Source organism: Eleutherodactylus coqui, chromosome 1, assembly GCF_035609145.1.
Source record: "Eleutherodactylus coqui strain aEleCoq1 chromosome 1, aEleCoq1.hap1, whole genome shotgun sequence".
Lineage (NCBI taxonomy): Eukaryota > Metazoa > Chordata > Amphibia > Anura > Eleutherodactylidae > Eleutherodactylus > Eleutherodactylus coqui.
Genome location: NC_089837.1, coordinates 171,565,301 through 171,591,496, shown reverse-complemented (window position 1 = coordinate 171,591,496; position 26,196 = coordinate 171,565,301). Strand labels below are relative to the sequence as shown.

The 26,196-nt window shown below is 46.4% G+C and overlaps 1 long non-coding RNA gene across 1 annotated transcript in view; it reads left to right on the top strand.

The window, feature by feature from the left end:
* LOC136611098 (uncharacterized) overlaps nucleotides 1-13,090 on the top strand; it is an 82,613-nt gene extending 69,523 nt beyond the window's left edge. Inside the window, exon 3 of the long non-coding RNA XR_010790219.1 lies at nucleotides 11,467-13,090. This is a non-coding gene — a long non-coding RNA (uncharacterized lncRNA). The remainder of the gene's footprint in view (nucleotides 1-11,466) is intronic.
* Nucleotides 13,091-26,196: the final 13,106 nt, after the last annotated feature.

Genomic DNA, 26,196 nt, shown 5'->3' with positions numbered 1-26,196 from the left:
TGAGAAAAGGGGGTGACAAAAAAAATTTCCGCATGGGCTGACCTTGCTACACCCCTGTCTGGATGAGCTGCACTTATCTACAAGCTGTGGCTGCAGATGGACAGACAGAGCTGGGTTCACCTCCTCTGACAACATCTGTGGCTCTTCAGCCCATCCCTACCTCACCCGTCCACACAGGGCGCAGCCAGGACCTTCCATGACATCACAGTCATGTGATCAAGGTCCTGCAGAGACTCCTTACATCCTCTCTGAGGAGGTGTAAAGTCTTGTATACTGACTGCTAGTGATAGGTGGAGCTCCGTGCCACTTCTTATGTGTGTGACTATGTAAATGTGAGACTGTACATGTGAGTGTATGTGTGACTGACTGTATGTGTGTAAGTGTCTGACTGTACATGTGACTATCTATCTATCTGTATCTATGTCTATCTATCTACTGTGATAGACATGATGATTATTTATAAAATGTCTATCGATTAATATAACCCAAATGTATTTTGTTGTTGTAATGACTTTTAGCTCAAGAGTTTAAAGGACACACACACAATCTAATCATGGTATTTGCTAGCCAATGGATGGGTGATGTATTTGCTCTAAGTACATAGAAGTTGCTCAACCAGTTTCTAAGAGTTAAAGGGCCATAGTGTCGTGTATATCCTGTGTTCAATACTGAGTGTTTACCTAGGCCCCCTTCCACTCTCATCCTGAAGCTAGGTAAACAATGATTCATCACTACACGGAGATGACTTCAGCTAGGACAAAAGTCCACATTATACTGGACTTGAGAGGGGGTGGGCAGAGAGGTGGGGGATTCTATATGATCCAACAAATGAGAATCTTATATGTTACTGATGTAATCTGTTGCACGCCCATTGAAGGGCGGTTGTCATGTGTTATAATAAAAAGCCTGAGCCTCTACACAGTGTAGAGACTCTCCCGGTTTTAGACAAGCATTTGTGTCTGATTCTGGTCGACGATGTGTGCACACGATACTCAATTCGGAAAGCGACAAAATACCCCAAAGCCTGCTGGAGAAATCATAATCCAGATCAGTGGCGTCCCTGGGTGGGCGAGTGGATCTGTGAGGTCACAGCCTGGAACGTACAGAGATCGGCAGATGGCACGCAGAACTCAGGGGCCCGAAAATCTACAGAACACGGTAAGATTGCTTTATGTAAATCTACCGATGTGAGCTGGGTTCTGACTGCTTTTCTGCCTGTTCCTGATCCAGACTGGACCTTCACTGAAAGACAGGTCTGTCCACTCGGAAAAACCACCGTTTTTACCTGTCTAGGGGTATTTTGTACGTTGTGTATGCTGTTGTGTCTGAGACGGTTAAAAATTGTTTATGCAAGACCAAGAGATAAATTCTGTGAGGGTTAATGTGTCGGGAGGGCGGACTCGGCTGTTTAAGTCTGAGGGAACACGCCAGTGACACGTGCTCCTAGGTAAAACTAGTGTGAGGTTAGGAAGATTTATGATACGTATACTTAACTTTATGATTGAGCGTGTTATGTTCTCATATGTGGAAAGGTATATACGTATGAAGTATAGTCGTGCTTTGTGACGGCTGATTTCTCCAGAATATTATTGAGGTTTTGGTCATTGAAAATAATCGTCAGTCTCTGTGTATAGCTAAATGTCCTGTCTAGATCGTGTACAAGGAGTGCTCTTGGGGATTACTAGTAGAGGTTGGTTGATATAAAGGTGGATGAGATATATATATATACCTTGAGCCGTTGTGGGTATTCTCCAGTAATCCCGTCTGTCTGGTATTATAGAAAGAATGTGCAGTGTTGATTATTGGGGGAGGGGTGCTGGTAAGAGAGTGAACTGAAAGCTTTTTCAATTAACCCTTTCTGTTTCCTTTGTCTTTTCTGAGTGGGAAAGAGAGGTTATATGGGAAGGATTTGAAGAAAGCAGATTTTAGAAGAGGAACACTATTGTGTCCAGAAACTTTGAATAGGCTAGAATAAGCAGGTAGCATAGAGTTGAGCAAAGTGAGCAAGGACAAAGGTCATAGAGCTTGTGATCTGGTTGCTGAAGGGAGCAGAGTTTACTGAACAATGGGAAAGGACCAGGAAAAGTTGCAGAAAGAAATGTTAGGTCATGGACAGATAAGCAGAAATGAGTATGGACAGGTAAGATAGACTGTAGAAAGTTTTCAGAAGATGAGCAGGAAGCCTAGCAGAAAGAAAGGTGTTTTTAGATTGCTAGGAGGAGGTATAACATAGTTGAGAGATTGAAGAGGGGAAAGCATGTAGGGGGGTATGTGTATTGCTAATGAACAATGTAATGTCTTTGTGTTGACTACAGCCCCTCCCTGTAATGGCGGCCGTGCTTGCAATGTTTACAATCCAACATAGTGTGACTCTGCAGTAAATGTAGTGAGGCCTGCCCCCACCCTGAAGTTACTTCCCCCCATGTGCTCACTTTCAGGGTGTGTGATGTTACTTCTGGTCCCTCCCCATCCGGGACAGGACCTGGCCCCGCCCCTTCCTCCTCCAGCGGCCATCTTGCCTCACCTGGAAGTGCTGCTGCCCCTGGCCCCGCCCGGTCCTCCGGCAGCCATTTTGCCTCACCTGGGAGATTTGTAGCCCCGCCCATTTCTGCCTCTGGCGGCCATTTTGCTGCACTTGGGAGGCCTATATTCCCCAATGCCACTGTATCCAGTGCTAACATCATGATTGTCTGAAGTAAGGTCTTGTTTGACCGGACTTTGTTACACTCCAAGATGTGGCCATTTTGGATGTGTGATAAGTTCAGGGAAACAAACCTTTGTGGAGATGCAGCTTGGGACATAGTAGATGACTAAGCTGGTTTATAGTGCATGGAAGAATGGAGTTGATGCATGGGGGGCAGAGACCAGGAATATATGACAGGGGACGCTCTCTCATGTTTCCAGGGGCTCTGTTTTCCACTGCCCGCTTCTCCAATGGATGCTCAGACAGATGATGTTATGGAAGGCTCCTACAGATGGAATAATTTCCCTATAGTCACCCAGCAAACTTTTTCATGCAATTTGATGAAGTAATTTTACTTTTAATGTGAAGAAAGAGGGACTGAATTGCCCAGAGTAGGATGTTAATTCATCCGTATTCTTTAGTTTTTCTTTAAGTCTTTTGTATATTCTAGTGTCAGTCTACACTGAAGCTATAATTATATTCCGACAGGAGAGTAAAAGCTAAACGCTGGCCATACCCTGAAATACTATTACACTGGGTGACGTAAAATTTGAATTGTGTGGCGCCCCCTTGTGTTAAAAAATACTAACTGCGACCTGAAAGGGAAAAAAAAAAAAAACAAACATTTTTTTTGTAAGGAGATTTTTGCTCAGACTTCGCTGCATACAATGTCACCTTGACCTACAAAGTGCTTGTTTTTGTGCCTCTTGGTTTACTAGTTTGAACGCAATGACTCTTTTCCCATTGAGTATTCCGCTTCAAAAGGGGGGAGGCATAGGTGATCTGGGCCATAGATGATCTAGGTGTTGTAGATCAGCTATTGGGTTTGAAAAAAAAAAAAATAAATGGAATAAGATAACAAGATTCTGAGCCATGTGAAATAGAACATCAACATGATTATTTAGTACTAATACAGTAAGAAACTGCAGATATGCAAACAGTAACCAGAACCTCTGTTGATAATGCATATGTTAAGCTTTTTGCAGATGGTATCAGGGTGAGGATTGATGACTCCACATCGGATATGCAGTGGTCATACAACAAGATGTCCTAGAAGCAGGAGTTCTGCCTCCGCATGTCTCAGTACAAGAAGCGGAATTGAAGGCCCTCACTGAGGCGAGTAGAGTGGCGAGAGGTAAGACCGGCAACCCTTTACACTGACTCCTGGTATGCATTTGGCACAGCTCATGATTACGGCCCAATATGGAAGGCCAGACAGTTTTTTTACCTTAGCAGGACAACCAATTGAGAATGGTGCAGCGGTACAGAGTCGCATGGAGGCCCTACTTCTACCTGACAAAGTTGAGAGTTCGCACCGAGTCCTACACTGGAGAGGCGAGAGACGACACCCTCGCTGACAGCGCAGCAAAGGCAGCGGCCCTCAAGCCGTGGAAGAAAGAAGAAAGATACTGACAGCATGAGTCAGTGGTAAAAAAACTTTGGACATTGACAAAAATTTGGACTTTGATATGCTAAAAGACTTTTACAGTTACCAGCCAGCAAGGAAGAAAAGAATAAATGGACTAATATGGGAGCAGCAGAAACAGGACAGCGTGTGGTGAACGGTCAACAGCACTTGCCCACCACAGTTCCTGTATCCCATGATGGCCCAGCTGATGGACGCAAAGACCCACCTAGTAAAGCAGCACTGACGACGACGCTTGAAAGAGGTTGGGCGACTTCTGGGTTCTCTGTAGCTGCTGCATCATTTGTCCGGTTTAGCATGATCTATGCCATAGGTGAGTCAGGGCAGAAGTAAATTTGCCACATCACACTTGCCGGGACCACTCTACCCATTTCAGGGATTGCAAATTGACTACGTTCAGCTCCCACTTGTTGGGAAGTATGAATACGTGCTTGTTGTTGTTGATGTCTTTGCAGGTTGGAGGCCGACCCTGTTACCAAGGCAAACAAGTAGGTAACCGCAAAGAAGCTCATGAACGAGGTAAACTGTGAATATGGGGTACCAGAAGTGATTCAGAGTCAGACAGAGGTATAAACTTCACAGGTGAATGTAACATGTCATGTCTGCTCTGGGTGTTTCCCAGGCCTTTTACATACTGTACCACCTTTAGTGTAGTGGAAAGGTGGAGAGACGTAGTGGCACGCTAAAAAGTAAGATACTTAAAAATGACGCCACTTTGGAAAGACTGTCATCCAATAGCCTTATACAGTGTTAGATATGAACCTAGGGGGGATTATACATTATCTCCCTACGAGATTGTTTGGGCTAGCCCCAAGGCTAGGTCTTTACTATCCTCAGTAGTTACAATTACAATCTGATGTGTTGACTAAGTATGTGATTTCCGTTGTTAAAGAACTAACCAAAGCCTATGCACAGGTGTTCTCTTCCAGACTCAGAGGCAGACACTGGGACACATATCTTGCAGCCTGGGGATTGGGTGTGCGTCAAGAAGTTCCTCAGGAAGCACCCTCTTGAGCCCCGATTTGATGGCCCCTACCAGGTGCTTCTGACTACTGCCACAGCTGTGAAACTAGCCGAAAGACTTACATGGATCCATGCTTCATACTGTAAGAAAGCTTCAGATCCGGGAGACCAGTCTTAGTTGTGCCAAAGACGTTACTCTGGTTAGGGCTAGTGAGAGAGGAGGGTGGCAACTGGAATCCTTAGTCGGAAGAATATGAGGGTATGGTTACCTTCTAGTATAACTCGTCCAATGCTCAAGTAGCCGCATATTCCTTCGACTATTGTACTGTGGTCCCGTGTCTAGGCGCAAGATCCCACCGCAGGCCAGATTTAGCCCAGTCCGGCTGGTTATATGACTTATATACCCAGGGAATACAATATGTTTGCGCCACTGATAACGTCTGGGGAGAAGACTGCCGTTATTGGGGATTAGTGGGATGTAACGCAGGAACAGACTAGTCCTATAAACCGCGAAGTGCCTTAAATAAGAAAGATAAGAGCGGGAAATCCCTAATTAGTCGTATAACCCTCCTTGAGAATAATAAGGACAGCAGGTATTGGAAGGCTGAACTTAGTATGTTGCTTGGTTTTAATGCGGTTTTTACATTAACCATGGGAGATCCAAGCCCGGGGGACGGGGAGACTTATAGTCTGGGGACATACCGGTACGGGAGGACAGATCCCTTAGGGAAGTTTAAAATAAGGGATATGGTAGATGCAGCCGAATGGAAGCCTTCACTTAGTCCCGTGCCCATAATTAACCCCCTCCGCCGTAAGATAAAGACCTTGACGAACATGATGATCATAGCCAACCCTACCTTTGAGGACACCTTGACAGTAGCGACTGGCTACTCTGACCAGAATCTCTGGTTGGAGTTGATGAGGTACAATGCTAACAGGAGCAACAAGTCTAACTGTTGCGTGTGCGGTAGTGCCCGACTACACTCGGGGATGGTCCCCCTAAATCTCCCTGTAGATGCTGGAGAGTGGTTTATTAGTCTCTTCACGAACATTTCCGCTAATTACACTGTCCGTGAGAAATGGAAGAAGGAATACTCTATAACTACTTAAGTGTTTTGCACCGGAGAGAGTATTACTGACTACCCTGGAAACTACACCTGCCAGGCAAATAGGCAGGGTGGAGGGAGATTTTTGGGGAACTCACCAACGGGTATTGCGGTATTGCTCCTCCTACAGTATGATAGGAGGGGAATAGATGCAGAATCAGGTCCAGTCCTTAGGAGACGTTTACTGGCTTTGTGGAGACATGAGGTAGAGGACCCGCCTGGAGGGTAATTGGACAGGGGAGTGTGCCTTAGTAAAGCCCTTATGCTCCTCCACATCCTGTCAGACACCAACGTTTCCCTTGTTTGAAAAAGATGAAGAGCCAGTTCCGATAATGCCAACCACATACGCTACCAAAGAAAAGGAGAAATGTACTAGTACTGTGCCTGCCCCGATCTCCTAAGATGGATTGTCAGTGGAATTCCCATTTGCCTAGGGATAGTGCAGAAGACCTTAGGTTCCGGCAAGGGCACACCCTGTGGGGTGTTAACTTGTACAGATAGAGGGTATGGATGCCCGGAAATGAGCCCAGGGAATCCATGGCCTCCCTCTGAGGTAAGGTAGGGATCCCCCCCCCTCCTAGGAGTAGGGACTTACGGGCAGTGGGAAAACCCTGACGCAAGGGTGAGGCGACTTGGACGTGTTCACCATTAGGACTATCTCCAGGAGGGACTTTGGTGTGGGTGAAGATTAGGGAGTCCCACGCCGTGCGTACCTGTTCACGCTACTAGTATTGTAACATTATGCTAGAGCGAGAAGAGAGACCCCTGGTGGTAGTTTTGATCTACACGTGTACATTGACGTCATAGGATAGCCAAGGGGGGTACCTGACAAGTTTTAAAAATTAGAGACCAAGTTAAAACTAGATTCGAGTCAATTTTCCTGATCATTAGGGTAAATAAATGTTGACTGGATTAATTATGTTTATTATAATTAGCAGCGGTCTATAAATTATACTAGAGACGCCTTATAGGGACTAGTCGACCAATAGGACCTACCTCGACTATGACTTTTTTAAAAAATAGAATGGCCTTAGAGACGACTTTAGCTAAAAAGGGGAGTGTCTGAAAGATGATAGGGGAGACTTGTCATACCTACATCCTAGACGACACGTGACCCGCGGGTAAAGACGCAGTTGTCATTAAGAAGCTGACCGCACTAACTAAAAAGAGCTAACTTTTGGGACCAGCACTCGCCATGGATGAGCGGGTGGTAAAGGATCCTGGCACAGACGGGCGTTGCTGTTGTATGTGAACTGATGGTTACCTTTTCTGTTCTAGTCTGCTGTGTTATTCCCTGTGTCAGAGAGACCTGTGAAACTGATGCTGGAAAAGCCGCCCCCACCATGAGTTTGCTGGATGCATCCCCAGAAGGAGTGGACAAGTCCTACACCCCCTTGAAGACCCTAAAACGAACCTTCAACGCGCTCCAGTTATAGGCTCATGCGCAGAAAACTGTGAAAATTAGATAGAGAATTAGAGGATAGACATTTTAAGGGGGGATTGTGATAGACATGATGATTATTTATAAAATGTCTATCGATTAATATAACCCAAATGTATTTTGTTGTTGTAATGACTTTTAGCTCAAGAGTTTAAAGGACACACACACAATCTAATCATGGTATTTGCTAGCCAATGGATGGGTGATGTATTTGCTCTAAGTACATAGAAGTTGCTCAACCAGTTTCTAAGAGTTAAAGGGCCATAGTGTCGTGTATATCCTGTGTTCAATACTGAGTGTTTACCTAGGCCCCCTTCCACTCTCATCCTGAAGCTAGGTAAACAATGATTCATCACTACACGGAGATGACTTCAGCTAGGACAAAAGTCCACATTATACTGGACTTGAGAGGGGGTGGGCAGAGAGGTGGGGGATTCTATATGATCCAACAAATGAGAATCTTATATGTTACTGATGTAATCTGTTGCACGCCCATTGAAGGGCGGTTGTCATGTGTTATAATAAAAAGCCTGAGCCTCTACACAGTGTAGAGACTCTCCCGGTTTTAGACAAGCATTTGTGTCTGATTCTGGTCGACGATGTGTGCACACGATACTCAATTCGGAAAGCGACAAAATACCCCAAAGCCTGCTGGAGAAATCATAATCCAGATCACTACCTATCTATCTATTTATGTCTATCTGACTGTCTATGTATCTAATTGTCTATGTATCTCTGTCTGTCTATGTATCTATCTGTCTATATATCTATCTATCTGTGTCTAAGTAGAAAGGAAGTGCTCTCCCATCTATGTGCTAAACACCTCCGAGGTACACGAACTCACAGCGTCAACTCTCTGGCTGTTTACATCTAGGTCCGGAGGAATTGCGCCGGCTCCTAGATTCTGCAGCTTGTTTTTTTACCAGGAGATGTGAAGTCCAAGACAGGACGCCTCAAAATCCAACTGTTCCAATGAGTGTCTCAGATTATTAGATGCGACATCCAAGAGTGCAACATCGTCGGCATAGTCCAGGTCAGTGAAGTGGTACTCCAGAAGAATGACCCCATTACATTGGATAATATGCTGAAGAATCCAGTCCACGGCTCTGCAAAAGAGTGCGGGAGCCAAGACGCAACACCAGATGAGGTCTCAAAACTAGCAGAGGTTGAATTATTGACATGGACTTTGGCGAATGTGCCCTGATGCATGTCTTTTAGGAGGTTTAGAAGGAATGGGGGGACGCCAATGCCACGCATGGCCTTCCAGAGGGCTTCTCTGTCAACCGAGTCGAACGCCACCTTTAGATCAACATAGGCGATGAAGAGTGGTTTGTTAAATTCTCTGTGCATCTCTAAGAGGAGCCTAAGAGCGAGTATGGCATCCAAAAAAGGATTTTGGGGTATGTCAAAAGCAAAAGTAAAGTCAAATATACTATAGGATTTTTACAGGCTGAAAATGGTAAATTAGTTAAAAATGATGCTGAGAAGGCCAAACTTTTTAAATTCCTATTTTGCATCTGTTTTCTCTCAGAAAGTAGACGTAACATCAACTGATCTTCCCTGTACTATTGGGGGAATAAAAGAATGCGGGCTATCTATAAACAGAGAGATTATGAGGGAACACTTGGCTAACAAATTAATTCAAGTTTCCAGGTCCAGATGAATTACATCCTGGGATACTGAAAGAAGCAGCAGAAATAATTGCTGAACCAATTGCCATAATCTTTGAAAATTCCTGGAAAACGGGAGAAGTCCCAGAAGATTAGAAAAAGGCAAATGTCCCTATTTTCAAAAAAAGGGAAGAAGGTGGATTCAGGAAACTACAGGCCTGTAAGCCTGACTTCTATACTGGGAAAGATAACCATTATGTACTTGGATGAAAATTGAGTAATTTACCAGAGGCAGCATGGGTTTGTAACAAACAAGTCATGCCAGATGAATCTAATTTCCTTCTATGACAGATTCACCGACTGGGTTGATCAGGAAAATGCACTTGATATAGTATATCTTGACTTTAGTAAAGCACTTGACAAAGTGTTTCATGCCATCATTATTGAAAAAATGACCAAATATGGAATTGACAAGGCAATGGTTAGGTGGATTCACAACTGGCTGAGTGATCGTACTCAAAGAGTGGTCATAAATGGCTGCACATCCAATTAAAAGAATGTATCAAGTACCACACAGCTCTGTCCTGGACCCAGTGTTGTTCAACATTTTTATAAATGTTTACAGGATGTTACAGCAAGCTTTGGGATTGTCTATTGATCCTTCCTCAGGCTAATTTCTTCCCAGTTCCATTTCAGCATAAGGAAGGATCGATAGACGATCCGAAAGCTTGCTGTAACATCATGTATTTTTGTCAGCCATTAAAAGGTATCATATCTACAAGATTACTTGGTTTCTCTCACTGAGAACAATCACACTTTGCTCCACTGGCTAACACCACACCAAACCTTTTTTTCGTTGAGTCAACAATGTGGTGCTGCGGCAAAAAAGGGAAACACAATTCTGGGATGTATTAAGGGAAGCACAGAGTCTAATTATCCCCCTCTACTCTTCCTCAGTCAGATCTCATCTGGAATACTGTGTCCAGTTCTGGACACCTTATGTTATAAAAGACATAGACAAACTGGAGCAAGTTCAGAAAAGAGCCACTAGGATGGTAAGCAGTCTGTAAATCATGTCCTATGAGGAACGGTTAAAGGATCTAGGAATGTTTAGCTTGCGAAAAAGAAGGCTGAGAAGAGACTTAATAGCTGTCTACAAATATTTGAAGGTATGTCCATGGTGCAGAGGGATCAGCCCTATTCACATTTGCACAAGGAAAGACTAGAAGCAATGGGATGAAACTGAAAGGGAGGAGACACAAATTAGATATTAGAAGACACTTTCTGAAAGTGAGGGTGATCCATGAGTGAAACAGGTTGCCATGGGAGGTGGTGAGTTCCCCTTCAATCATCTTCAAACAGAGGCTGGACAGACATCTGTCTGGGATGATTTAGTAAATCCTGCATTGAGCAGGGGGTTGGACCTGTTTACTCTGGAGGTCCCTTTTACCCTTTCAACTCTACCATTCTATGGGTGTATGACTCTTTTTGCTTATGAAAATTACGCACGGGCTTTTTTTTTCTTATCAGCTTTTGTTACTGTTTATGTACTTAGGCCCAATGCCCACGGATGGAAATTCTGCAGCGAGATTTCGCACGCTGCCATAGGATTGAATTAGCAATCCTATGCTGACAGCCGCGATTTGACGGCGTGAAAACTCACGAGGTATTAAAATCACGGCATGTTCTATTTCTATGCGAGCCTCGCAGAGGCTCGCACAGAAACGTCACCGCTGACACGCTGGTTCTGCTCTGCGCATGCGTGGCTGTACACCAGCCGACACATCACAGAGCGGAGACAGAAGACGCCAGACAGGTAAGCAGTAAGTCAATGCCGAGGCACGGATCCCATCCTGCTGTGAGAATCCCGCAGTTGGAATCTGACCTGGCCGTGGGCATGAGGCCTTATTGTGCAGGATACAGACAACTTCTTCCAATGTAAACAAGAGATGCCAAAAGGTTGAACACCCCTGCCATAAATTATAGGTACTGTGTGATTCACTGCTGTGTGAAAGCTTATATGACATGCCGAAACATGTACTACTGTAGATTTCATCCACTTTTCCATACATAATGCCAACTGTCCCAATTATATAAGGCTGTAGACTGCGCTATTCTGATGCAGAAACTTAATGGAATGGAAGCAAATTGAAGCCTTTCTGTGTTTTGTTTTTTTTTTAAATCCCCTTAAAATCAATGGGGAAAAAATTGATCTGTTTTTTTCTGTTTTATTTCAGTTTCTCTCTTCCAAAAACAGAACAGAGAGATGGAAGCCCTGAACTGAGACGTAAAGCAGGCGTGACAGCAGCTTAACATATTGATTGAGAAGCCACAATGATGACTACAAACATGAATTGTGTGGTGTGGTCATAAAACATGTACTGTCAGCATGACACAGCACAGCCTATATGCTCCATAGTAAGGAATCTGTCATTGGCATATGATGTTAATTTGTACGCTTGTTAACCTCTTAAAGACCAAGTGCTGTACATTTATGGCACTTGGTCCTGGGCTTTAATCCCCGCAGACAGCAAAAATATGGAGTGGGATTAAAGCCTCTGCTCCTGTATTCAAGCAGGAGCAGGTCAGGTTCTCAGCTGTTAGTTATTGAGAACCCGGAGGAGAAGGGAGAAGCGGTGTTTAAAAAAATACACAGCAAAAATAATCTTGGTAGCTAATGGAAAAAAATAGGCAGTAAAACCACCTAATTGGTAAAAAAGCGGAACCTAAGTGGTAAATTGCGATTTTGCGCGATCGCGATTTTAACATTACAAGTCCCATAGACCCCTGCAGAAAAAAAACGCTGCGAATTTCGCAGTGAAAAAAAAACTGTAGTGGGTAGTCACCCTTAGGGCGAGCACCCACTGGCGTTTTTTTACCTGCGTTTTGCGTTTTTCCTGCACAGGCATAGAGATAACGTGTTCCTGTCCACTGGCGTTTTTTTTTGCGTTGCGTTTGCGTTTTTAACATAGGAACTGTCAGTTGCATATGTGTCCTTATTTTTCTCCTAATGCACCCATGAAAGTCAATGGAAATTAATGGAAAAGCCGCGAAAACGCGCGGAAAAATCGCGGGAAATGCTTGATTGGCTGGGGTTCGTCGTTCAGGACCCCGACCGATCAGCTGAATGGGTGTAGTCGCCTAGAGTTAGGGTCCCTCTAGTACATGTGTGGCTACTCCGTGTGGATTCTCTGTGTGTGTCTACATTGTTGTTGGTCTTTTTGTCATGTATGTGGTAACCTCTGTAGGTAGTCCTGAGGTCATTGTCTCGTGTTTTTGTCACCAAACTTGGTGGTGTCTGTGTGCCTGTCTCCCTAAACTGTTATGTGTGGCATGATTAGTGGATAGATAGTTTGGGGGCAGAGTTAGTTGGTGTAGAGGTAGGGTGAGGTAAGAGAGAAGAATGTAGTCAGTGAATGAGGATGCATGTAAGGGAGGCTGAGGCTCTGACGCTTCCGCCTGTCCTAAGCCTGGGCCCATCTCATTTAGCCATAGGATAAAACCCCTCAGGAGACCTGAAGTCAGAATTAGTTTCTGGAGAAAGAGTCGGACGTGAATGTTACGCACTCCGCTGATTAACTTCTGAGTGGAGGGACAGGACCAGCTCCGCTGCTGCAAGTCGGAGGACAAGTCTGGCATGAGTGACTGCCCAATAAATGCCACTAGGTCAGTGAGGAATGGGCTCAATAAGTAGTGAGGGACTCTTTGTGTTTTCTCCTCCATGTCAGGGACTCTCTCCCAAGAATTCCATCAGATAACGGAGACTGATGGCAACTGAATCTCGGGGAACAAGTATTTTTCCTAGCTCAAGTGTGTCGGAGATTGTAAAGGGAAAAAATGTGCCAGAAGTATTGTACCTAAGACTGTTGCAGTGTGTTCTTGGAAAATCAAAGTTGGAAATGTTGAGTAAAAACTGTGTGCCTCCAGTTTAAACTACACTTTGGCTATGGACTCTTTTATTTGGGTTTAGTAATTCATTTCTCGGAAGAGGCACTGGCGTCACATGGACAATTAAGTTATCCTATCTATTAGCATGGCTGCTAACTTTTACCCCAGCGCAGCAGCCTGGTTAAGCCGCGTCTGGATGTTGTGGGAGGAGATAGTGTTCAATGCTGTCTCCCCGACAAAATGTCTGGACTCGGCGCTGCACGGGCGCATGTTGTCAGTGCCTGCAGTTATAAGCGCCGGCCATTATAAGGAGGTTTGTGCGTAGGCTTCCGCTCTGACCTCTGTGTATTTGGAGTGGAAGCGTCACCCCGACCTCCCATTTAGTGGCTGGGGCTTGGAACTGTAGGCACGGCTCCCGTTGATTTCAATGAGAGCCATGCCTGCAGTTCCAAGTGCTGGCCACTACACAGAGGTAAGCGCGGAGGCTTCCGCACCGACGTCTGTGTTATTGCGGCGCTGACAGCATGCCCCCCTTTCAGCTGATTGGTCAGGGTCCACAGCGACGGACCCTAGCCGATCGACTATTGATGATCTATCCTAAGTATTTCACTGAAAAACACCTTCAAGCTACAAAACAGCCTGGCCCTTAAGGGGTTACATGTGCACAGAGAGCAGGAGGGATATTAGGGAGCACTGACTGCAGCATAACAAAGACACATTCACCCATTAAGGACCAAGCACCGTAAATTTACGGCAATTGGTCCTGGGCTTCAGGCCTCCTTTACACGGGCGACAAAGTCACGCGATTTCCTCGCGTTGCGACAATGCTACTAATTGCATGTATGTAAAGCCCATGCTGTCCTATGCGTTGCTTCACATTTGCGATGTTTTGTAGCATGCGACATTGTGAGTCAAAAACCTTGCGGGTTGCATGATTTTGTAGCCCATGTTTCCCTATGGGGCCTTCCTCTTTGTTGCATCGCATTGCACAAAAGCCTATTGTCAAAGCCCTAAACTAAGTCCTAGCTGCCCCCCAAAAAAATACATCACCTACAAGCGCTGCGCGGCTCTGCTGCATCTTCTTCCAGGTCCCCGGCACCGTTCTTCATCATTTCTTCTGGCCGGGGACTGGGCAGAAGACACAGCAGAGCCCCGGACATTGCTTCTAGGTGAAGTATTCTTTTTTTTTTTTCAGGAGCTAGGGCTTATTTTTAGGGTAGGGATTATAATTCAAGCTCCCTCCCTGTACCCCCGAAAATCCTCCCATGTGGTGCTACAAAGTTGCGCGACTTTGTAGCGCCACAAAATCGCGGTATTGCTACGTGAAAATGCAGTAGTATCACATGGACCACTGATGTGATATCGCTGCAATTTTCTCGCAGAGATGCTGTGTCGCTCATGTGAAGGAGGCCTTAGGCCTCTTTCACACGGGCTACAAAATCTCACTACAAAATCATCACTACAAAATGCATGTATGTAAAGCCAATGGTTTCTTATGGGTTCTTTCACATGAGAGATGTTTTGTAGCCTGACAGAACCAATTGGAAACCATCAGCTTCACATACATGCGTTTTGTAGCGACGATTTTGTAACCCTGTGAAACACGTCTAAATCCCAGCTGATAGTAAAAATACGGCGTGTGATTAAAGCTTTTGCTTCTGCAGTCAATCAGAAGCAGGACAGGTTGTCAGCTGTTAGTCACAGCTGATAACCCGAAGGAGGAGGAAGTGGTTTTTAACCCCTTCTGCCATCTCCTTTCCCTAGTACACAGCCCTCAATATGCGCTATGTACAAAAAGTGCTTCTTCCACTACGCGAACTGGCGGTCACGTGACCGCCGGGTGACCTCTGGCACAGCAGAGCTACAGGGTCCCAGCAGACCCTGATCAGGTTTGCCAGTGACTATTGTCCAAAAGTAGAGATGAGTGCGGCAGCAGAATATTGTAAAAATATCAAAACTTTATTTCTCCATTGTGCATAACATAGCAACATTTCAACCAGTAATGGTCTTTATCAAGCTTGATAAAGACCATTACTGGTCGAAATGTCGCTATTTGAAGTGCAAGCATTTTTTGTCTATAGATACTCCTCACCAAGTTTGGTTTTCTACACAATAGTCATGCTGTCTGCCAGCTACAGTGGAAAAATGTGAAATAAAAGAAAAAAAACACCATGTGAATGTCCCCCAGAGGTCTTATATGACATAATGGGAAGCATAGTAAAAAAACATATTTACATACATAAGTAAAACAAAATTATAGCATAGAATAAAAATATATACACAAGAAATTAAATAACCCAAAGCCGACCCCAACGAAAACCGTCGCCGTATGCGCCTTGTAATCCAAAGCAATACGTATTATATATCAAAAAAACAAAATGAGGGATTTATTCACATACTTTATTTTAGTGTAAATATACTAATTTAAATTTATCATTTTTTTAGCTTTTTACACCTAATAAAACTAAAAAATGGGAAAAAAGTCAGTGAAAAACATTAAAAAAATCCCTATATGTCACAGGGAAAAAAGGAAGCAAAAAATAATTTTCGTAGCTGAAGGAAAAAAATAGGGCAGTTAAATCACTACATGGATAAAATCCCTAAAAAGTGTCTCGTCCTTAGTCCATTAGTGACTGAGCTTTTCTGTTTTTGTTCTCTTTCCGTTTTTTCCTCCCCTCTTTTAAAAAATTATAACTCCTTAATTTATCAATCGATGTAGCTGTATGAGGGCTTGTTTTTTGTAGGACAAGTTGTATTTTTCAATTGTACTATGTAATGTACCATATAATGTACTGAAAAACGTTTACAAAATGTGGGGAGAAATGGAAAAAAATGACATTCCGCCATCTTGTTTCTACAGCGACAAACTGCAACAAAAATTACATAACTTTATTTTATGGGGCTTATTTACACAAGCGTATATACGCTTCCATCTGAGCAGTCCCCTCTTCCCTTCCCCTCCCCTCACCGACTCTCTGCCTCTCTTCTCCCCTCCGATTTGCAGTGGGAGTGGGTGGGATGGGGGCAGAGCTAAGCTCCCACCCCCTCCCCTTGTCCATAGCCAGCAATGGGAGTGGCAGGGACAGAGCGGAGTTTAGCTCCACCCCCGTCAATTGCAAAAGCTGGAATGAAGGAGAGAGGCAGAGAGCCAGTGAGGGGAGGGGGGAACTGCTTAGATGGAAGCGTATATAGGCCAGCCGTGAAAACGCAGCCAATATGTGCTTGTGTAAATAAGCCCTTATATAGTTTTATTCTTGCTGTATTACTTGTATTTTAAAATATTTTAAGATATTTAATTTCTTAAATTATTTTCTGTCTCCATCTTCTGGGCACAATAACTTTTTTATTTTTCTGTCGGCATAGTTGTGTGAGGGCTCATTTTGTGTGGTACGTCCTGTATTTTTTTTTTTTTTTTTTAATTGTTCAATGTATGTTTTATTGAGGTTCAGTAAGGTATACAGTCAGTCATATTTGCATTGGAATTTCTCATTAGACAACAAACAAACAGAAATAGGAAAAAAAAAAGAAAATATTAATAAAAACTATCATTGGCACTATACAGTATTGTCGGAATTCCATCAATATCTGTATTTTCTCCTTTAATTATTTATCTAGGTTCTTCCTTAGGTGTACCCAAATCAGATATGTGTGCCTTCTTATTTAACATTTATTAATATAATGTAACCAAATAACCTAGAATTTAATGTGCTTAAGTTTCTGGGTGGGGAGGGTGAACCTCCCAACTCCAGCTATATACTTGGCGTCGGGCTTCCAGCTCCAGCGCCAACCTTGCAAATAGTGAAAGGGAAAAAGATAAGGTGAGAACAACATTGGGTGAGAGAGGACGATGGGTACAGAGGGGGTTGTCGGGGAGATAGAGGGAGGGGTTCGTTTGCGGCCCTATGTGGGTCAGTGTGGGTAGGGACATGACCAGCCGGCGGCGGCCTTCCAGGTGCGGATGTCATCTGTCATGTTAGCATTTATTAATGTTTAAGGTTGGAACACACCGTTCGTTACCCATGGGTTGAATTTGGGGGATGAGCGGAAGCTTATCCAGATCGCCCATGTGGCGTAGTGTTCAGAGTATTTAGAGTCGTCTCTCGCCCTCAGTTCTTCCATGTGCATGATGTCGTCCATGGCTTTTACCCACATCAGGCGTGTAGGGGGTTCTGTGGAGTTCCATAACTGACAGTTATCACCTGTCTTACAGCTAATAGGAAGAATCTGAGTACTCCCTTCTTGTTTGATTTTATAGAGCCTGGTAGGATGGAAAGAAGGGCGATCTCCGGGGTAAGGGATATTTTTCCCCGGGTGAGAGAGTTGTATAGGGCGTTTATCTCCTTCCATAACGGGGAGACCCTTGGGCAAGTCCACCATATGTGGATCATCGACCCTAGGCTGTCCAAACATCTCCAGCAGTTACTACTGATGTTGGGATACATTTTAGCCAGGCGTTCCGGGGTTCGGTACCACGTAGATAAAATTTTATAGTTTAGCTCTTGTTATTTACCGGAGATCGACATTTTATGAGTCATGGTTATCGATTTGGCCCAGTCATTTTCCTCCAGGTGTCGTCCCAGATCCCTTTCCCAGCCTTTTTTGAATCTCATCTCAGTGTCTCGCGCCTCCCCGGTTATCAGCATGTCGTAGACCACGGAGATTTCACCTCTCCTGTCAGGAGATGCCGCACATAGCTCTTCGAATGGTGTGGATTGCTGCGTTAACTCTGAAGCCTGACCTTGCGTTTGGATGAAATGGCTTAGTTGCATGTGTTGGAACCACGCACCGGCTACCAGGGCTCCTTCTCCTCCTATCTCTTCTATTGATTTGATCCTACCCTCTTTCGTTACGTCTCGGAGTCTAGGAACCGGTATCTCCAACCTTTCCAGGAGTGGCAAACCCCGTGTTCCCAGCGGGAAGTCTGGATTACCCACTATCGGTGTCCAGGGGCCGGGTATTGATACCAGCCCTGATCTAGCTGCGAAGCTGTCCCATTGTTTTAATATTGTATCCAGGAATGGTGATACTGTGATCCCCCTTCTTCCTAGCTTCCCTTTCAGCCAGAACACTCCCTGTGCTTTAAATAGGGTTGAGTCCTGTTCAAGTTCCACCCAACGTTTTGAAGCTCTCCGTAGCATTATATCAAGCACACATTTACTTATTGCTGCTTTATGATATTTTGTGAGATCAGGGAGTCCCACTTCCCCCATTGTCTTTTTTTGTGTTAGGATTTTGTAGCTTAACCTAGCTCTGGAGTTACTCCAAACAAACCTCGTCAGCGCTCTTCTCAGTCTTGTGAAGAAGCTTTTTGGGACCTGGATCGGCAGAGTCTGAAACAGGTAGAGGAACCTGGGGAGGGCATTCATTTTAATCGTATTGATCCTGCCAAACCATGACAGATTTAGTGATCTCCATCTCCCCAGGTCCCTCTCCAGCGATGCGCAGAGGGCTCCGTGATTGAGGTTGTGGGAGATATCCTATATGTATTTTCTGTATTTTTGTCAACTGTGAATATACTGTATTTTGTCTATAATGGTTTAAACCTCTGGGGGAAGAAACATCACCCCCCCCCCCTCCACAAGAATTTAAGGAGCAGTGCCTATTGTCCCAAATACTGGTTAAACCAGTTCTAACTGGTTTAACCTTTTTAGGAGTGCTTTGTCTTGGACAGCAGAGAGGAGAAACAGGATGCTTCTCTCATGAAGCCAAATTCAAGAATGAACTGAGCGTGCTCACTGAAGTTCCTCCCAGATGGAAGACATCACAAGCTACCTCACAAATACCTCCCTCTGAGAAATGGCCTATAAGCTCACTGTAACTGCTAAATTGCCTGACTTCCTGTGTTGAAACTTTATTTAAGTTTCAACGCGCGCAGAATAAAGACAGACTCTTTGGGGAACACATGATGTAGTCCGTGTGGTCTTTGAAGGCTCTCCAGGCCTGTACACATATTATTTAATTTGGAACACATGGTATATCTATAATAGCGAAATTTGCGCTAACAAATTTGGAGGCACTGCTGAGATAATGAAGATACAGAGATATGAAGATATTTCATCGTTATCCGGACACAAGGGGACTTCGAAGCAGAGACGGACAGATAATGAGCTCAAACAAGGTAATAAGCTATTCTTGTACCTGTCCCATCTCTCCCTCTCTGCTATGATCCGCCCCAGGCCGGGTGAGTTGAAATATGATAAGTCTGTATCTAAAGAACTATGAAATAGATATACTGTGTTGTTTTTATGTTGTCTGTGAAGAAAATGTCCTGAGTGAAAGAAGGTGTGAGCTATGGGGGTTTATATATTCTTTGTAGTAGTGAATGGTGTGAGCAGACTGTGCAGGTTAATAAGGAACAAAGAATGTGTAGTATAACTTGTTAAAAGAAAGCAAAAAGGAAAGTTGATGTAAGCAATTTTAGCTGAAGGTTATAATAGTGAGTAAAGTTGCTGAGAGTGTCCATGCGGTGAGTTTCCATTGTTCAACATGTGGCTGAAGAGGTCTCCCTTTGTTATGTGGGGGGAGGGGTGCACATGGAATGCTTGCATTTGCCATGTCTGCATACATCAACTCAAGGGAATTTGGGCTTGGAGTAAAGATGTGGGTGTCAGGACAGTGTCCGGGATATGGGGGTCCCTGAGATATCCCGCAACCCCTGTCCCTGCCTACTTGCCCCCCTGGGCTAACCCCCAGGGCGACAACTGGGCGGCGGTCCCTACCCTCACTAGGGAAGCGGGACACGGGAAGACAAACAGACACTGAAGACAAACAACGGTAGAATGGTCAGACAATCCGGGTCGGCAACAGGAGGGTACGCAGTACAGGGGGGTCAGGCAAAAACGTAGTCAAGGTCCAAAAGCAGAGGTCAGGAAAGCCGGGGTCACAAACAGGAGTCAAAAGAATACGCGGGTGCAGCTGGAAGACCAAACTAACACTGGCAAGGCCTGAGAGGAAAACACACCTATTTAAATGCTGTCAGCGCTCCCGCCCCAGAAGCTGATTGGGGCGGGGAGCCTGACAGCAGCAGGGCTAATCAGGGCGGTGCTGGGGGCACGCCCCCAGTCTCACTGCACAGACAGTTACCAGGGAAGCCAGCCTGGTAGTCAAGCGACTAGAAGCACCAGCTGGCTCCCTAGCAACCCGGCGGCGACCAGTCTTACAGCGGCCCGGGGAGATCACAAGAACCGGGGTACCTCTGCGCCGTGCTCCTGTACCCCGGGTGGCCGGACCGGTGGTGCGGGCACGGCGGCCCCGAGAGTTGCCGGTTCTGACAGTACCCCCCCTTCTACGGGGGGACACCGGACCCCCATGGCCAGGTGCGGGCTTAAGCGGGAAAGCCCTGTGGAATGCCTGGACTAGGCGTGGCGCATGAACGTCCCTGGCAGGGACCCACGTCCTATCCTCAGGGCCAAATCCTCTCCAGTGGACCAGGTACTGCAGCACACCTCTAACCCGTCGGGCATCCACCAGCCTTTCTACTTCATACTCCAGTTCCCCCTGTACCAGAGAAGGAGGAGGCGGGTTCTGGGTGGGTAGAACTGGAGTCACATACTTCTTAAGTAAGCTTTTGTGAAACACCTTGTGGACCTTCCAGGGGTCAGGAAGTGCCAACTTATATGACACCGGGTTGATGACCTGAGAAACAGTAAATGGGCCAATGAACCGAGGAGCAAGTTTCAGGGAGGGAACCTTGAGTCTCAGATTCTTGGAGGACAACAAAACTTGCTCCCCGACTACAAAAGGTGCAGAGATGGTACATCTTTTATTTGCGTATTTACGCAGTTTCTCTTGGGAACCCTGAAGGTTCTTACGAACCTGGGCCCAAACTGTGCACAGTTCCTCAGAGGATATGTCGGCGGCCGGATTGTTCGAGACCACAGGAGTGGAAAGCGAGAACCGGGGATGAAACCCATAGTTACAAAAAAAAGGTGACAATTGGGTCGACGAGTTAACATGGTTGTTGATAGCAAATTCGGCGAGAGGTAAGTAGTTGGCCCACTGATACTGGTTATCAGAGACAAACAGTCGCAGATACTGGATAAGTTCTTGGTTCATTCGTTCCGTTTGTCCGTTACTCTCGGGATGGAAAGCGGAGGAGAAGGACAAATTTACGTTTAGATTTTTACAGAAGGCTCGCCAGAAGCGAGCGACGAACTGAACCCCTCTATCTGACACAATGTCCTCGGGGATCCCATGTAACCGAACAATCTCCTTGATGAACATTTCAGACAGAAGTTTGGCGTTAGGCAACTTGCAAAGCGGAACAAAATGTGACATTTTAGAGAAACGGTCTACTATTACCCAGATGACCGTATTCCCCAGCGAGGATGGCAGATCAGTAATAAAATCCATGGACAAATGGGACCATGGCCTGGACGGAATGGGCAAGGGAAGAAGAGGACCCTCAGGACGTCTCCTGAGATTCTTCCCCCTTGCGCAAACCGGGCACGCGGACACAAATACCCGTACCTCCTTGGCCATGTGCGGCCACCAATAGAGTCTGGATACTAACTCCAGCGTACCCCTGATGCCGGGGTGTCCAGCTAGGACAGAAGCGTGTGTCTCCTCTAACACTTTCAATCTCAGTGACGATGGGACAAATAATTTGCCTTCCGGAAGGGCTTCAGGAGCAGATTGTTGAGCGGCGTGAATGAGAGGTGAAAGGTCGGAGGAGACAGCAGCGAGGACCACCCCAGGGGAGAGAATGCTCTCAGGCTCCGGCTCGGCAGGTTCCGGAGAACCAAAGCTCCTAGACAGGGCATCAGCCTTGACATTCTTAGAACCGGGTCTATAGGTAACCACAAAATTGAACCGAGAGAAGAACAAGGCCCAGCGGGCTTGCCGAGCATTTAACCTCTTAGCGGAATCTAGATAGGTGAGGTTTTTATGGTCTGTGAGTACCGTGATCTGGTGATGGGCTCCTTCCAAAAAATGCCTCCACTCTTCGAAAGCCCACTTAATCGCCAGCAATTCCCGGTTGCCTATATCATAGTTCCGTTCGGTGGAAGAAAACTTCCTAGAAAAATAGGCACACGGTCTAAGGTTGGTGAGAGTGGAGGGACCTTGGGACAGTACCGCTCCCACACCAAACTCAGAGGCATCTACTTCCACCAAAAAAGGGCTGGACAGATCTGGTTGTACTAGGACAGGTGCAGAAGAGAACGCCGCCTTTAAGGTATCGAAGGCCCTCAGAGCCTCAGAAGACCAGGTCCTCACATCTGCCCCCTTTCTGGTGAGGTCCGTTAGAGGTTTAGCCACCACGGAGAAGTCTTTGATGAATTTGCGATAGTAGTTGGCGAAGCCGAGGAAGCGTTGAAGGGCTTTCAACGACCCTGGCTGGGCCCACTCCGTGATGGCTTTCACCTTTTCAGGATCCATCTGGAAGTCGCATGGCGTGATGATATACCCCAAAAATGATATCTTTTGTACCCCGAACACACATTTCTCGAGTTTAGCAAACAGCTTGTTATGTCTGAGTCGAGCTAGTACAGTCTGAACGTGAGTATGGTGACTTGGCAAGTCGGAGGAAAAAATCAAAATGTCGTCTAGATATACAACCACGAACACCCCCATGATATCCTGAAACACTGAGTTCATGTACCCCTGAAAAATGGCGGGGGCGTTACACAATCCAAAAGGCATAACTAGGTATTCAAAATGCCCGAGGGGCGTATTGAAGGCGGTTTTCCACTCATCCCCCTCCCGAATGCGGATGAGGTTGTATGCTCCCCTGAGATCAAGTTTAGAAAACCATCGGGCACCAGCGACCTGGTTGAGGAGGTCAGGAATGAGTGGAAGGGCATACTGGTTTCGTACTGTGATTTTGTTTAGCTCTCTATAGTCAATACAGGGCCGGAGGCCCCCATCCTTCTTCTCAACGAAGAAAAACCCGGCACCCACCGGGGATTCTGAGGGCCGGATGTGCCCCTTGGCCAGGCTGTCCTGGATATAGTCCCTCATGGATTCTCTCTCAGGAACCGTAACGTTATAAATGCGGCCCTTAGGAAGTTTGGCCCCAGGAATCAAGTCTATTTTACAGTCCCATTCCCTATGAGGGGGCAGAGCTTCAGATAATTGTTTGGAGAACACGTCAGAAAACTCGGAGAGGTAATCTGGTAGGGGGGTCCCCTCGCAGGTGGAGATTCCCACCTTCACCGCACAAAGGTGGTTGGCACAGCGGGGACCCCACTTTACCAGTTCCAACGTGTCCCAATTTACTACCGGGTTGTGCTCCCGGAGCCAGGGGAGGCCTAGGACGACGTCCACAGACAAATCTCTCATCACTAGAAAGGTGCAGGTTTCCACGTGTAAGGCTCCTATCGTAAACCTTACTTCAGGGGTAACCAGATTAACTACCCCTGCTTGCAGTGGAGTGGAGTCCACTCCTGAAACAAGAATCGGAGTCTCTAAACGTAACAGAACCCCGGACAGTTGAGCAACGAAATTAAAGTTAACGAAATTAGCAGCAGCCCCAGAATCAACGAAGGCTTGCCCAGTACGGTGGAAAGCATGGAATTCTAGGGTGCAAGGCAATAACATTTTGGACAACACAGGGAGTACCTTGGCTCCTAGACAGTCCTCCGGACAACTGCCTAGGAGCGGACGTTTTCCCTGCCATGGCTTCTTGGCGCAGGTTGCAATGCGGTGACCCGGCTCCCCACAGTAGAAGCAGAGGTTCTTCTTCAGGCGATTTTCCCGTCGCTGCTTGGGGTTCATGGCTCCCAGCTCCATGGCCTCGGTGGTGGGAGGTGGAAAAGTCGGGTCAGTAGAAGAAGTGGGCGTGGGGAGTGGAGTGGTCCGAGCGGCGTGTCGGCCCCTCAAACGTCGGTCGGCCCGAATAGCAAGCGTCATGGCTTGCTCCAGGGTTCTAGGCTCTGGGTGGGCCACAAGTAGGTCCTTGAGACCCTCAGACAGACCGGTCAAAAATAAGTCTTTTAGGGCGGCATCGTTCCACCCGGATTCCGTACAATGTTGACGGAATTGGGAACAGTAGTCCTCCGCCATTTTACAACCCTGGCGCAGGGCCAGAAGTTTGGAGACTGCGTAGCCCGCCCGGTCGGGTTCGTCATAAATTTGACCCAGGGCGGAAAAAAAAACGTCAAGGGATAGTCGGGCTGGAGAGCCTGCTGGTAGCGAGAAAGCCCAATTTTGGGGGTCCCCCCTCAGGCGGGTAATTACAATTCCCACTTTCTGGTATTCAGTACCAGAGGAGTGGGGTCGGAGATCAAAGTAGAGCTTGCAGCTCTCTCTAAATGCAAAGAACTGACCTCTCTCTCCAGAGAAGCAGTCCGGCAGCGTGGCTCGGGGTTCTGACATAGTCCCGGGAGTGGAAGGGGGCTGCATGGGACCTGCAGCCGCCACTTGTTCCTGTAGCTGCGTGCGGGCGGTTAGGTCCTGGACCAGGTTAGTAAGGACCTGGACCTGGTTCGCTAACGCAGCCACGGCCTCCATCGAGGGATTCAAAGTAGCCGGGCGGATGCACGAGTCTGACCTACCTTCGGCCAGTGTTACTGTCAGGACAGTGTCCGGGATATGGGGGTCCCTGAGATATCCCGCAACCCCTGTCCCTGCCTACTTGCCCCCCTGGGCTAACCCCCAGGGCGACAACTGGGCGGCGGTCCCTACCCTCACTAGGGAAGCGGGACACGGGAAGACAAACAGACACTGAAGACAAACAACGGTAGAATGGTCAGACAATCCGGGTCGGCAACAGGAGGGTACGCAGTACAGGGGGGTCAGGCAAAAACGTAGTCAAGGTCCAAAAGCAGAGGTCAGGAAAGCCGGGGTCACAAACAGGAGTCAAAAGAATACGCGGGTGCAGCTGGAAGACCAAACTAACACTGGCAAGGCCTGAGAGGAAAACACACCTATTTAAATGCTGTCAGCGCTCCCGCCCCAGAAGCTGATTGGGGCGGGGAGCCTGACAGCAGCAGGGCTAATCAGGGCGGTGCTGGGGGCACGCCCCCAGTCTCACTGCACAGACAGTTACCAGGGAAGCCAGCCTGGTAGTCAAGCGACTAGAAGCACCAGCTGGCTCCCTAGCAACCCGGCGGCGACCAGTCTTACAGCGGCCCGGGGAGATCACAAGAACCGGGGTACCTCTGCGCCGTGCTCCTGTACCCCGGGTGGCCGGACCGGTGGTGCGGGCACGGCGGCCCCGAGAGTTGCCGGTTCTGACAGTGGGCTAGCCAGAGATTCTGCTCCGATTATGGCAGGCCAAACGGGCTGTTGAGGTTCCACAATGTGGTGCCAAAAGTGCAGATCTGTGCCATGAGGTGCAGGAGTAGAGAATCTCAATTAATTAAGGATTTTTCCAATTACGACAAGATGGGCAGGGGTGAAATTGTAAGTGCTTATTAGTGGTAAGCCAGACCTGTGTCGTGAGTTGTGGGAAAAATCGTAAGTATGACTCGCAAGCAAATTCAGTGAGATGATGTTTGTAAACATAACTGGACACACAAAAATGGGAAAGGAAAAAGCAAGTCAATGAGTTAAGGAAAGGTAGAAGGTTTAACAATGAACGGTGATAATGGTTGCTATCTGGAGTGGTGAATATAAGTATGTGGATGGAAATGGGCATAAGTTGTATTATGTTTGTCATTGGATAGCCTATTCTGAACAAAATATGTAAAAACCGCGGTACATAAGAGTTTTTCTTATATATATATATATATACTTTGTTCAATATGGGAAGTTCTATGAACAGTAAATACAATCCCAGTTTCTACTTCACATGAGATACTTAGCAGTCTGTGTATATGAGTGAGTTAAAACCCCAGTGAGTGTGAATTTGTGTGTATAAAATGAAGGGCCCGTATGAGAGTTAGATTGTGTTATATGGTGTATACTGTCCGGTGGCTAGAAACTAAATGAGGCAAGAAAGACAAAACGCTGAGCCAGACCACAGGGGGTGGAGCTAGGTGATGTAAGGAGATAGGAGAGAAGTGTGTCTCCATTTAAGTGTGTCTGTTGGTATATATATGTATATTGTGGTAATGTATAGAGGGGAGGTCACTCTTAGACTCCATGTTAAGTCTCTCACTTGAACAAATGTAGGTGACCAAAGGAGGGGCATCTAA